The sequence below is a fragment of the Rhinatrema bivittatum genome, chromosome 2 (genome assembly GCF_901001135.1).
Source record: "Rhinatrema bivittatum chromosome 2, aRhiBiv1.1, whole genome shotgun sequence".
NCBI lineage: Eukaryota > Metazoa > Chordata > Amphibia > Gymnophiona > Rhinatrematidae > Rhinatrema > Rhinatrema bivittatum.
The window spans coordinates 109,752,365-109,765,021 of NC_042616.1; the positions used below are offsets into that span (position 1 = coordinate 109,752,365).

General features: G+C 43.0%; 1 protein-coding gene across 1 annotated transcript in view; it reads right to left on the reverse strand.

The window, feature by feature from the left end:
* The window catches only part of ADARB2 (adenosine deaminase RNA specific B2 (inactive)), a 1,217,300-nt gene that overhangs the window by 1,069,525 nt on the left and 135,118 nt on the right, over positions 1 to 12,657 (reverse strand). The gene's annotated exons all lie outside the window — the stretch shown is intronic.

Genomic DNA, 12,657 nt, shown 5'->3' on the forward strand with positions numbered 1-12,657 from the left:
CTGAGATGACCTCTCCTATCCATTCCTTTGGCTGGCAAGGATCACTACAGCAATGGCAGCTGACGTCCTTCCCTCACCAGAGTTAAGCACAGTGCCGCTGCAGTGCACTGCAACCCTGCCGAACATGTTGGACAGAAAACGTGAGCTTCAGACTCATGTACCATAACGTATGTTGATGTGACATGAGCCACAGAGGTTGGCTCACCTGTAGTACTTTTCTTTTAACAATTATTAATATTTTTCTGTAAACAGAAAATATTCAAAATAGAAGATTCAGGAATGCCTCACAAGCCAGGAAAAGTGGACATGCTATTAGCAGGCCAATAATGCTTCAGTTCTTTACAGGCACATTTAGGATGATTTCAGCAGGGTAAGCTGTAAACTGCTACTGCTGTATACAGTGTAATTTGCTTCTACCTCATTATAATCCATTCCTATTGATTTGCTGTTTACACTCATCAAGTCATTCATTACATGGTGTGCTGTTTAATTGCTTGAGAAAGAGACCACATTAAAGCATTCGATAGAATTTAAGCATTTTCTAGTCTTTACTGAGAAAGATTTCACTCTGGTAGCCAAACTGAAATAGCAAATAACTTAGAAGACCATACAACAATGATAAAAGTGCCATGTTCTTGTAAACTGTAAAAAAAAAAAAAAAAGTAAAGCTAAAAAGTAATACTGATTCAAATGTCAGTGTAAATTCCTGCATCTGGCACTGCACAGCAACTATCATGAACAAGAGTAAGAAGGTGCTCTAATAGACTCGGGACCTGATTTATTAATTATTTATTCATTTATTTATTTATTTAGTGATTTTTTATATATGATTCTCTCCCTCTCCCCCCCCCCCCCCCCATAGCACAGAATGGGAAAACGCCTAAGGGAAATTTGGCCCTTTGTGACACTGCAGCATTTGTAGGTGATACTCTTGTAAAATAGTATATGATGAGAGTTTTCAAAGGTAAAATGACTAGACTGAAAACTGCCCACCTCAAATGAGCTCAGGACCCAGAGTCTCCTGCAATTCCAAGGGAAGGCTCACAAAATCGGAGCCTTCCCATGGAATTTGCCAGTCCCTGTGTAATCAAGCTGGGTTGTGGTGGTGCGAAGGCTACCAGGTATTACATTGAAACCCCTCCCCCCCCCCCACACTCCTCTGGCTGACTCCCCTCTCAGCAGTCATGCCGTGTTGTCCCCCTTCTGCCCTCCAGGACATGAAGAGGAAATAAGATGGCCCAAGTTGATGCCATTCTCTCCCTTTTCCTGCAGAGCGATCAGTGTGGAAGGGGAAAGGGAGCTATGGGAAAGAGAGATGGGGGATCAGAGTGTTTGGGAAAGAGAAAGGTGCATATGTAAAAGAGAGAGAGAGAGAAAGTGTGTGGGTGTGTGTGTGTGTGTGTGTAGGGGTGAAAGTAAGCATGTGTGTATGTTTTTGTGTGTGTGTGTGTGGGGGGGGGGGTGTTGCTAGGATAGGAACAGGAAAGGACCTGGGTGAGAAGGGGGAGAGTGGGTCTGGGTATGACAAGAGGGAGTGCTAGATCTAGGGAACGAAACCTCCCTCTCCCCTCCCCCAAGATCCTAGAACCTTTTTCTCCCTCTCCATATACCCCCAAGATTCCAAACCCCCCTCTTCTCCTCCCCATCCCCCATCTTAGTCTTCCCTCCTTCTCTTCCACCTTGTCCCGAATACTTCCTCTCTTCTCCTGCCCCTTTCCTAATCCTTCCTTCTTCTCTTCTCCCAGTCTGGTCATCCTTCCTTCTCCTTTCCCCATCCCTGAGATCTTCTCTTCCTCTCCTCCTTCACTTTGATAGCTGACATTCTCCATCAATAAAACTCAGGATGCAAAGCGAGGTTGAAAAATGGCTAAATAAATTTATATGTTTGGATTTTTAGCTCACCTTTCCAAATAATGCTCAAGGCAGCTTACAGAATGTTTAGAATTCTGATAAATTCTGATAAACTCAAGACTTGGCTCTTCCTTCAAGCTTTCCCAGAGAGCTAAAGCAGGAAGAACAAACATCCAGCCTTGTCTTACCACAATAATGTAATGTTCACATTGAGTCAGTTTTGTTCCAAGTTGTTATCTAAGTTGATCTTAGTTGTTTCTAAATATAATATATATACTGTATTATAGTTCTTCTGTTCATTACTTTATATTTGATATGTTCCATGTAAACCGCCTACCCGGCGATAGTTATCTCTGTTAAATGTGAACCGGAGTGATATGTATTGTATACAGGAACTTCCGGTATATAAAAACCAATAAATAAATAAATAAATAAATAATAAATCCCTCCCATAAACAGCTTACGGTCTCTAAGTGAGTACCTAAGGCAACAAGAAATACAGCAAAGTGACTTGCTCAAGGTAGTCACAAGGAGTGTCAATTAGGGGAAAGGAAGCTGAACCCTAATCTGACCTCTAGGACACTGGAAGATTGTTTTTTCAAGCTATAGTTGAGGTTGCTGGTCAGTCTTTAGATGCATCAGCAGTAAGTTTTGTTCTAAAAAGCTGGATGCTCCCAGCTAGGAGTATCAATAACTGTATTTTTAATCCAGGGACTCTTGGCCTGAGCTAGCAGCTGCAGGAATTTGTTTTTGTTTTAAATTGGATAAATTGGATAGTCTAGGCAGTTTCCTTAAAAAGCAAAATACAACTCCAATATAAATTGTGCTGTTGTCCTGCATACAAATAAGAACATCTAATGGAGGTTGAACCTAACTCCACTTTTTGACTGTGCCATGGGGAGCTGCAAAATTATAATTCTTAGGACCCTTGGTCTAACACCCTACCAAGAAGGGGAACAGCCCACTTAGAAACCCACAGTTAAAGGAGAATCAGATCTTCACCATACATGTGGCCTCAGAAACTTACCAAACCGGAAAGGACCTCTCCCATTACAAATATATACACTAAAACTGTCCCCTTCAGAAAGTTCCAGCTTGCTCTGATCAGCTTAAACATCCTCATCCCATTTAAAGGCATTTTTTTTTAGATATCTAAATACAATTAGAGTATCATTTTTTGTTATGGTATAATGTCCACTGTGCAAACTACTGTAAATTTTAAGTGTCCTGTTCCCTGTTGCAGCCTGTTCAAGGGACTGTCATGGTGGACACAGAGGGAACATGCAGAGCTATGCTCTGCAAGTCTACCGAAGAACGATTCTCAACATTCTGCACATATTTAACCAGTAACTATTTTAAAACTGCCCCTTTTTCTTTAAGAAAAATTTTGTATTTTAATCTATATTTTGTAATTTTGTAACTATCCTTGATAGACTAATATACATGTCTAATATGAAACATATCTCATTAGTAACAAGCTAGACATTTAGAAATTATAATCAAAGCTTTGCAGGAACTAACAACTTACAAATTAGTGTCTGCTCTAATAACATAGTTGCAGTACAGGAAGGCTTTACTGGAGTTAATGGTAATGTTTTGGCGCTAGAGAGGAGGGGGCAAGGAAGAAGAGAAGGAACGGAACTGGTACTTCCAGGGATTTAGAAACAAAAATTGCGTTTAACAGAGACAAGAATATACATTCTTAAACCAATGGAAAATGCAATTCTCTAGATACTATAATTATGTAAATATAGATTTTCTTATACACTTTCCTAATATTTGCCACCTCCTACAATAACCATCTGTGAATCTGGAGATTTGGGACATGTATAAGAAATTCAAGCCTTTGTGTATAATTTAACTCCAAATTTAAATTTTGCAGTTCTAAATGCTATCTAGCACCTGTAGTTGTGTACAAATATCCATATTGTCCACTTACAGTCTCTCCGCTGGCTTACATGTCAGCATAAATCTAAAATTAGCAAAAAATTGCAGATCTACAAGCATCTACATTCTTTTCTGTAGTAAAAGACAGTATTTCCAGATTATAGTAGTCTATTCTAGCACATTATACTAAGGATCTTAAGAAGATAAGAACTAGTATACTTATGGAATAGTAAGTGCACATATTTATATTAAGACAGAAAACATGCAAAAAGAAAGAAAGGAATCTGGAATAAACACACAGCTTCTATTTTTCCAGTTCACTTAAGCAGAAAGGAGAGAAAATCTCAATATAACACAAGTTTAGAGAGGATGAGTGATAATTTAGTCTCTGTACGTCCCCTGGCCTTTTCAACCACAACACTTCAAGCTGGTGTTTAATTATAGATTTAAAAATTAACTCATGCATTCCCCTACTGGCAACAGAGGCCATACTCCTGGATCATTACTGGTCTACCTTGCCCTATAAGACTGTAACTTCACAACAGATAGGATGCTGCCCATCCCCCGTGGTACGTCATCTTACCTATAAGTTCATGGCAGTCAGTACAAGACAAAGCTAGGGCACAAGCAGGCAGCACCAGCAATCGAAGGAAGTTCGGTTAAACTCCAGTTATTTTCTGTTAGTGGTGATATGTAAAGTGAGAAAAAAATAAAAGTGAGGAAAAATCCCTTATATTTTATTGCTTTGGAGTGCAGGGAGGTAGGCGAGTTTATTTCTGCTGAGATTCTAGCCAAAAGTCCAGGGGGGATAGCATTTTGTCCCACTGCTGGAGCCCCAGTAATGATGCCTCTGGAAGTGCACGTAATGGGAGCATGACAGCAGTGCACACATCTGGAGTGCGATAGGGATTGTACTTGAAGTGGAAGAATGGCTGGGGCATTCCCTATTGTTTGAACCCCCAAACAGCAGCAGAATTATGATGCTGCATTGCTTTGATCCTATCGCAGAAGATTTTTTTTTTTTTGGGGGGGGGGGGGGGGGAGGCAGGGAAAACAACCTTACCCAATCTATAACTGGTTTTCCTTCTATTCCTCAGTTGCAGGGTCGGTGGAAGCACTAGGCAGACTAAGCAGCCGCCTAGCAGTCCGGGGTCCCAGGGGTGGCAGCAAGACACAGCCACCATAGCCACGGTGCAATTAATCAGGTCAACCAACATGCTGATGCCGATGACTGAGAAGAGGCAGCCGTGGCAGCTGGCAGGGTATTTGCACTTGCCCCGTCGTTACCTGACTACCTTTCAAGCCTCAAAGGCTTTGCTTGGCGCTGCCCCCCCCCCCCCCCCCCCGTGCAAGCGCTTCTCTTCACTCGGTGGCTCTCCACTACCACTCCTCAAACCCCCCCCCCCCCCCCCCCACGCACCAAAGATCATATTATTATCCTTGAATGCGCAGACACAGCAATCTACTGCTTGCACACTTGAGGAGGAGTGTAACAAACAAAGGCTGGGCCAGAGGATATGGGGGGGTGGCAACGCATGGCTGAAGGTTCACCCAGGGCATCTTAATACCCTTGCTGCGGCCCTGCTGAGTTGTTAACCATCCAGAGAGTATTATTTAGAAACATTGAGGAATATATCGAATGCCCTTTCCGTGGGTAAAACAGTAACAGTGCTTTCATTATTGCTCAGCCTGCTGCAGGTAAAAGTAGGTAAGTCAGAATGCAGAACATGCTTTTACCTGCTGAGTGGAGGGGCAGACACAGCTCTGGGGATCAGGTAGAAATAGAACAATGTGTGTGTGTTTTATATAATCAGTACTATGCACGTTGTTTCCGACAGGAAAGTTACCCATAGAGAAAGCAGGCACAACGCTGCCGGTAATTTTTCCGGGGGAATAACATTACAGCAAAAGCCTGTGCAGGTTTGTGCTTTAATTCTGGGTGCAAACCCTACAGGTAAAGGAACCTGTGGAGTTTCCCCCCATTGTTTTTAGATAGTCTAGCTTCCATTAACGAAATTCTGAAACCACTAAACATTCTCCCTGAAACTGTTCTGCCCTGTAAATGTATTATCCCCTTTGAAGAACTGATATTTCAATAGTAGGCCATTGGCAAATGCCATATGAGAATATCTTTACTGAAAGATTTAACACTGTGAAGGTGGTAGGCCAAGTACTGTGCAAGCAGCAGACATTTTCTTTGGCTCCCAGTGGATCAATACGTCTTCAGTTCTAACTACACTAGTTTGCATTAAGGATATATTGTTCCACTGGGACACTTAGAATCTATGAAAGATAGCACTATGGTACTAGCAACAGAAATGAATAAACTGTTTGTTTTCCTTGCAGGTGGTTTTTTTTTTTATTTAGAAGGAGCAGGTTTCCTCCTGCTTATATGGGCTTCCAGTTCAATCTGAACATTAGTTTCTACTAGACATACCATTCACAACTCCTTGGGTTTTATCTGCCTATTTTTCAGCCCCTCCCTTCCAGCCCATCCAAGATGCAGTAGGGTTAGTTTTCAGCCAGGGGTCAAAGACCATAGATCCCCTCCAGAACTAGCCATGTTGAGCATATGGCTGGGATTCTCTCCTCTCAGTGGGGCGCTGTGAACACTATCAGGACAGCATCCCCAAACCTGGGTGCCTGAAAAACATCAAACCGATGAATCAAACCCAGATTTCCCTCATGTCGTAGATCCATTAGGTCAGCTTGATTTCCTTGCTATTTGCAAAACAATCCTTGGAATATTTCCTGTTGTCATAATGCTACTTCTATCCTTTTTCTTTAACGTGCAAAACAGATTTTGTTTTTAGTACCTGGAAGGGTATTAATCTCAGTAAAACAATGATTCATTTTTATTTTATCCTTTGTTTAATTTTATGAAAGCTGCAAGTATCTGTCACTTAAGGTTCAACTGTTAGAAATGTCATCTTGTAAAATTCCATTGAAGTCCCACTTGTCTGTCTGAAGTGCCATAATGCTAGCCAAGTGGGGAGAAAAAGGTTCTTCTGAGATTGATTTTTCAGACACCATGGTTCTGTTCAATTGAATTCACTCAAGTAGTGGTTAACATAAACAGTGTAGAGAGTATGACATGTCAAATTAGCAGCTTTGCAAATCTCCTGTTAATTGTCAGCCTAATTAAAAAATTGCTAATTATAATGTTTATAACTTCAAATAACTGCTCAGCTATAAAGCACTGGCTGTCAGGTGTAAACAGGGGGACTGAAGGGAAAAAATCAATCGACATCTGTTAATTTATCAGAGGTAGTACACTAAATTGAAAAATGGATTGCCTAATGCACTGTAAATCTGCATTACGATAAAAGACCAATTCATTTCAACACCTGTTTAATAAATGATAATGGCCATCTTTACTGGCCAGCTCTAGGGTTTCTTCTGCCAATCAGGCTTAAATCCTGTCTCACCAGCAATAAAGCACCAGGTTAGCATATGTATGCATGCAGATATACTGCACTCAATTGTACAGAACTATATCCATATCAATATCTAGTTCTTATTTATGGACTAAGTCAGGAGTGATGCTAAGCACTTAACGTATCCTGTGTACTCTATGCAGACATTTTCAGTTACCATAAAAGAGATGTGCAATTTCATTATATATATAAATGTATCCACTCAAGAAAGGTCATTCCAGGGAGAAATTTTGGAAAGGAGTTGGTGTTAAAGATTGTGTGTGCACGCTTGGAATTGTGTGCATAACTCTGCTCTTAGGCAAACTACTGAAAAGTTAGCCCATGGTACTTTCTATATCGTATGCCACATTAAACACAAGTGCATCAAAACCTTTATGCCGGTAACCATAAAAACCTCTGGAAAGTATGAAGAGAAATTCCAGGAAGCCTTACAGTACGTACCGTAGGGCTCTTTAGCTTCAGAATAATCATAGACCTGGAACAGAAACATGGTGAGGTGAAAGAAAATTCAAGCCTAACAGAGGTGATTAGTGTCACAAAGTCAGGCATATTCACAGGAGTTGATTGCCAGTGATAACAAAAAGCTTCTGAAAGAGTTAAACCAAAACATCTTGAAATTGCTGCACAAGCAATTTAACACTTGATCCAAATGTAGAATTTATTCTTATTGTTTGGTTTGAGGGGGAGGGGGAGGCAGTTTTGTAAGTAGTTCCCTGCCACTCTTTCTTACTTTCTTTAGAAAGAGAGAGAGAGAGAGAGAGAGAAAGTGAGTAATTACGATGTAAAGACATAAAACAATGAAATGGTAAGGAACAGGTTAGAAGCTAGCAATGTGTTATAAAACAGTTTTTTACAGCAAAATGTAATTGTTGCAGCAAGGAATTTAATTTAATTGAAAACATTTGTAGATGACTTTCTCTATTATAAATCAAACACGCCGGTGTACATTCAGAAACATTGAGCAATAACACATGAACAACATATGAAACATGACAAAACAAATGACTCTAAACAAAACATTTAAAATCTAATTGAGAAAAATAACAAGTCATATCAAATTGTTAAACTTAGTTATAAAATAAACTCAGACAGTAATTACCAAGGAATAACATTTTTTAAAATAGTCACATTTTCAGGTCTTTTCATAATCAAGCTCAAAACTCAATATTCAAGGTCGCTTATTCCACAAAGTAAGAGTCACCAAGGAAAAAGTTCTGGATTTGATTTTGACATGTTTTAAAGAGTGCAAAAAAAAAAAAAGTAGTCAGATAAGCCTCTTAGCTAGACAACAGCTAGTAAATAGGTTCATATCATGAAAGTCTATTTCTCAAGTAAGAAGGACCCTGCCCCTCAAAACTTTAAAAGTCAAGGTCAGTAACTTGAATGTTACCCTGGCCAAAGTAGGCAGCCAGTGAACTTCCTATAACAAGGTGGTGTGGGTTCTCTCCCTTCTTGACCTGTCCAGAATCATCTATGCAGTTATATTCTGGATTAACTGTAGCTTCTTTATCAATCTAACATATAGGTGTAAGAATGGAGTGGGCCATAGGGGACATAAGCTGCGGGAGGGACACAAAATCCGGCTGTACCTGGAGAAATTGCTTCAGGAGATCCAGGGCCACATTTCAACCTCCCATGTTGCCCAAAGGAAGGAGGAGAACAGCAGCGCGTTTGGCCTTATCCTCCCCCTCTGCAGCCCTGTGCCTGATTGCTGCTTTGAACTGCCCAGGACATGGTACATCCCTACAGTTCAAAGTGCAGGACCAAGCACAAGCAGCAGAGGAGGAGGGGGAGCCTGCAACCTGAGGCACCACCACCACTCTCCTCCTTGTGCCACTGATCAAAGCTAGAGGAGGGAAGGGATATTGTCAGGATAAAGAAAGGGGGTAATGAGAGGAGATGGGGATTATTCTGGTCAGACTGAGCCTAGGTTTGGTGAGAAAGGAAAGGGAAGGGTAGGGGCAGAGGAAGTGAGTGGAGGTGGGCAGGAAAGATTGTGGTATGGAGCCAGGGAGAAGAAGGAGATATGGGTGGATGGCAGAAGGACAGATAGAGAGTGGATGGAGAGAGAGAGGGACATGGGGGCAAGAAGACAGAGAGAGGTGATAAGGTTGGAGACAGGGGTGGAGCAGCATTTGGTTGGCTTGGCTTCCCAACTGAAAAAGTGTTCCTGTGCCCTGGTAGATACCACCTCATTTACGTAAGAGTATTTGGGCAGGACTAACAAAATTGAAAGTGGAGAAGGTAATGGCATCTGATGTGATACATCCCAGGATAATAAAGAAGCTCAGAGAGGTGCTGGCAGATCTGCTGAAAGACATGCTCAATAGACTGCTAACGGGAGCAATGCTGCCAGTTTGGAGAAGGGTGGCTCTGGTCTTGCTTCACATAAATGGTAGCGGAATGGAAACTGGACACTATAAGCTAACTAGCCTTACCTCAGTGATGGGAAAATTAATGGAGACACTTCAGAAAGAAAGGATAGTGAACTACCTGTAATGCATTGGAATGCAGGATCTGAGGCAACATAGCTATATAAGAGGAAGTTTGTGTCTAAAGAATCTAATTTGACTAGAGAATTAGATCAAAGATAAGCTCTTGATGTGATTTATCTGAATTTCAGCAAAGCTTTTGATACTGTCTCACATAGGAGGCTTATGAACAAAATGAAAAGCCTGGAATGGGCTCCAAAGTGGTGGAATGAATTAGAAATTTGCAAGAAGTCACAAATGAAATCTAATATGAGAGAAGAGTGATAAGTGGAATGCCTCGGTTCTGGGCCAGTTCTGTCTAATATCTTTGTCAGCGATATTGGAGAAGGAATAAATGGAAAAGTTTGTCTTTTTGTGGATGATTAAAATCTGCAACAGCTCCAGGTTCTTGTGGTCTGTGAATATCATGAACCAATTTTGGGCGCCCTCCAGTCAAGGGTGCCATTCCTCGAGAGCAAGTTTAATCGCAAGTAGTTCTCGATCCCCAATGCTATAGTTTCGCTCCGCGGGGGAGAACTTATGAGAATAGAAAGAAAAAGGACGCAGAACACCTTTTGGGGAATGCTGACTTAACATCACCCCAGCTCCAATAGCAGAAACATCAACTTCAATGCTGAAGGGGCGGTTCGGGTCCGGGTATTGTAAGCAGGGTCCTAGCAAGAAGGTGTCTTTCAGTTCTTGAAAGGCTACAATCGCCTGTGGGGTCCAGTTCTTCGAACCACTTTACTTAAGGATAAGAGCCGTGAGGGGTGTGGTGACCAGAGAGTAATTGGCTATGAAGTGGTGGTAGTAGTTGGTAAAACCAAGGAACCGCTGGAATGCTCGGAGGCCGATAGGTCAGGGCCACTCTTGGATGCTTCGTAGCTTACCGGGGTCCATGGAGAAGTCATGTCAGGAAATGATATATCCCAAGAAGGGTAAGCTCTGCTTCTCAAAAGGTGATTGGCAAAAAGGTGATTAGCAAAAAGGTGATTCTCCCGCAGGCACTGCAGCACCATGTGGATATCCAAATGATGGGTAGCAAGATCCTTAGAAAAAAGAAGGATGTCATCTAGGTAGGCGATGATCTTCACGTAGAGTAGGTCGCAAAAGATTTCATTGATCATGTGTTGGAACAACAAAGGGGTGTTGCAAACGCCGAATGGCATCACAAGGTATTTGTAATGTCCATCCCTGGTATTAACGGCTATCTTCCAGACATCTTCAGGAAGGATACAAACCAGGTTGTAGGCTCCTCATAAATCCAGCTTGGAGAAAATGGTCACCCCTTGGAGGCGATCGAACAACTCATTTATCAAAGGCAGAGGGTACTTACCCTTGCTAGTGATGGCATTCAAGCTGCGATAGTCTATGCATGGCCATAGTGACCCATCTGTCTTGGTGACAAAGAAGAAGCCAGCACCAGCAGGTGACGTGGAGGGACAGATAAAGCCTTTAGCCAAGTTTTCATGGATATAGTCTGACATAGCTCGGGTCTCAGCTTCTTCCCATGGGGGCATGGTATCCAGTAACAGGTCAATGGGGCAGTCAAATTCACGGTGTGGCAGAAGAATGTCAGACTTCTGCTTCGAGAACACATCCCCAAAGTCAGCAAATGGCGCAGGAAGGCCTGAGACAGTAACCGCCAGCAGGATCACAGAAGGTGGTTCCACTCTCCTGAGGCAGGTGCGATGACAAGCAGAACTCCATTTGGTGAGTTGCAGGGTCTCCCAATCAAAGTGGCGCAAGTGGCACTGAAGCCATGTTAACCCTAACACTACTGGATGGATGAATTTATCCAGGATGAAGAATTCTTCCTCCTCCTCATGCAGGGTTCCAATGAGGAGGTGGACAGGAATGGTGACTTCAGAGATCCTTCCAGGTAGAAGGTCACCATGGATGGAGGCGATGAATAGTGGTTTCTCAATGGGACAGGTAGGAATGCCCAGGAGTTGGGTCAAATCCTTCATGAGGAAGTTCCCGCTGGCTCCTGAGTTGACTAAAGCAAAGGTGGGGAAGGAACAAGAGTTCCAGGTCAAGGTAGCCGGTAGCGTTAGCTGGGGGGCCAGAGATCTGGCACCCAAGTTCAGGACCCCTACTGAACTCAGGCCAGCGAGTTTCCCAGATGAGCAGGACATGAAGGCAGGCAGTTTCATACAGCTCTGCAGTACAAGCACAGACCTGAATGTCTCCACCTAAGGCGCTCCTCAGGGGTGAGGCATCCACGTCCCAGTTGCATGGGTTCCTCAAGCTTAGTAGACGGCAGAGTTCCGCTGGTTGCAGGGCTCACCACAGGTGGAGAGTGAGAACGTTCTGCAGTGGGGTTCCAGGGTACCCGAGCTTCCCAGCAGTGCTCCTGGAGGCGATTGTGTATGCAACCCACAACATCGTTGAGATCCTCGAGAAAAGAGAGTAGTTCGTGGGCTGCACGCTCATCTTTGAGTTGGGGCAACAGGCCATCTAGGTAAATAGCTCAGAGGCAGTCCTCCTGTCAGCCCAACTCCATTGCAAGGGTCTGGAATTCTATAGTATATTCATTGAGTGCTCGATGACCTTGCCGCAAATGCAGAAGATTTGAACTAGCCGTAGCCTGCCTTCCTGGATCATCAAAGGTCCGACGAGAGGTAGTCACAAAGCGTGATAGTTCCTAGAGAAGAGAGTCCGCATGCTCCCATAAGGGAGAAGCCCATGCTAAAGCCTTGCCCTCTAGACATGACCAGATGAAGGTCACCTTCGTGAGGTCGTCTTGGAGATGGGGGCTTGCAGATCAAACTGCATGTAGCATTGGTTGATGAAGCCCATGCAGAGCTTTGGATCCCCATTAAAGTGGGGTGAAGTGGGCAGAGTGAGCAGAGCTCTGGCTGAGGTAGCCGGTGCCTGAGTGGTGCAGTTATGGAAGCCGCGGAACCAGAATGAGAGTCCAGACGAGCATTGAGGCATTCATTGAAAGTAGCCAATGCCTCCAAGAACTGCTGCTGTTCCTGGATCTTCAAGGCCAGGCCAGGGATGGC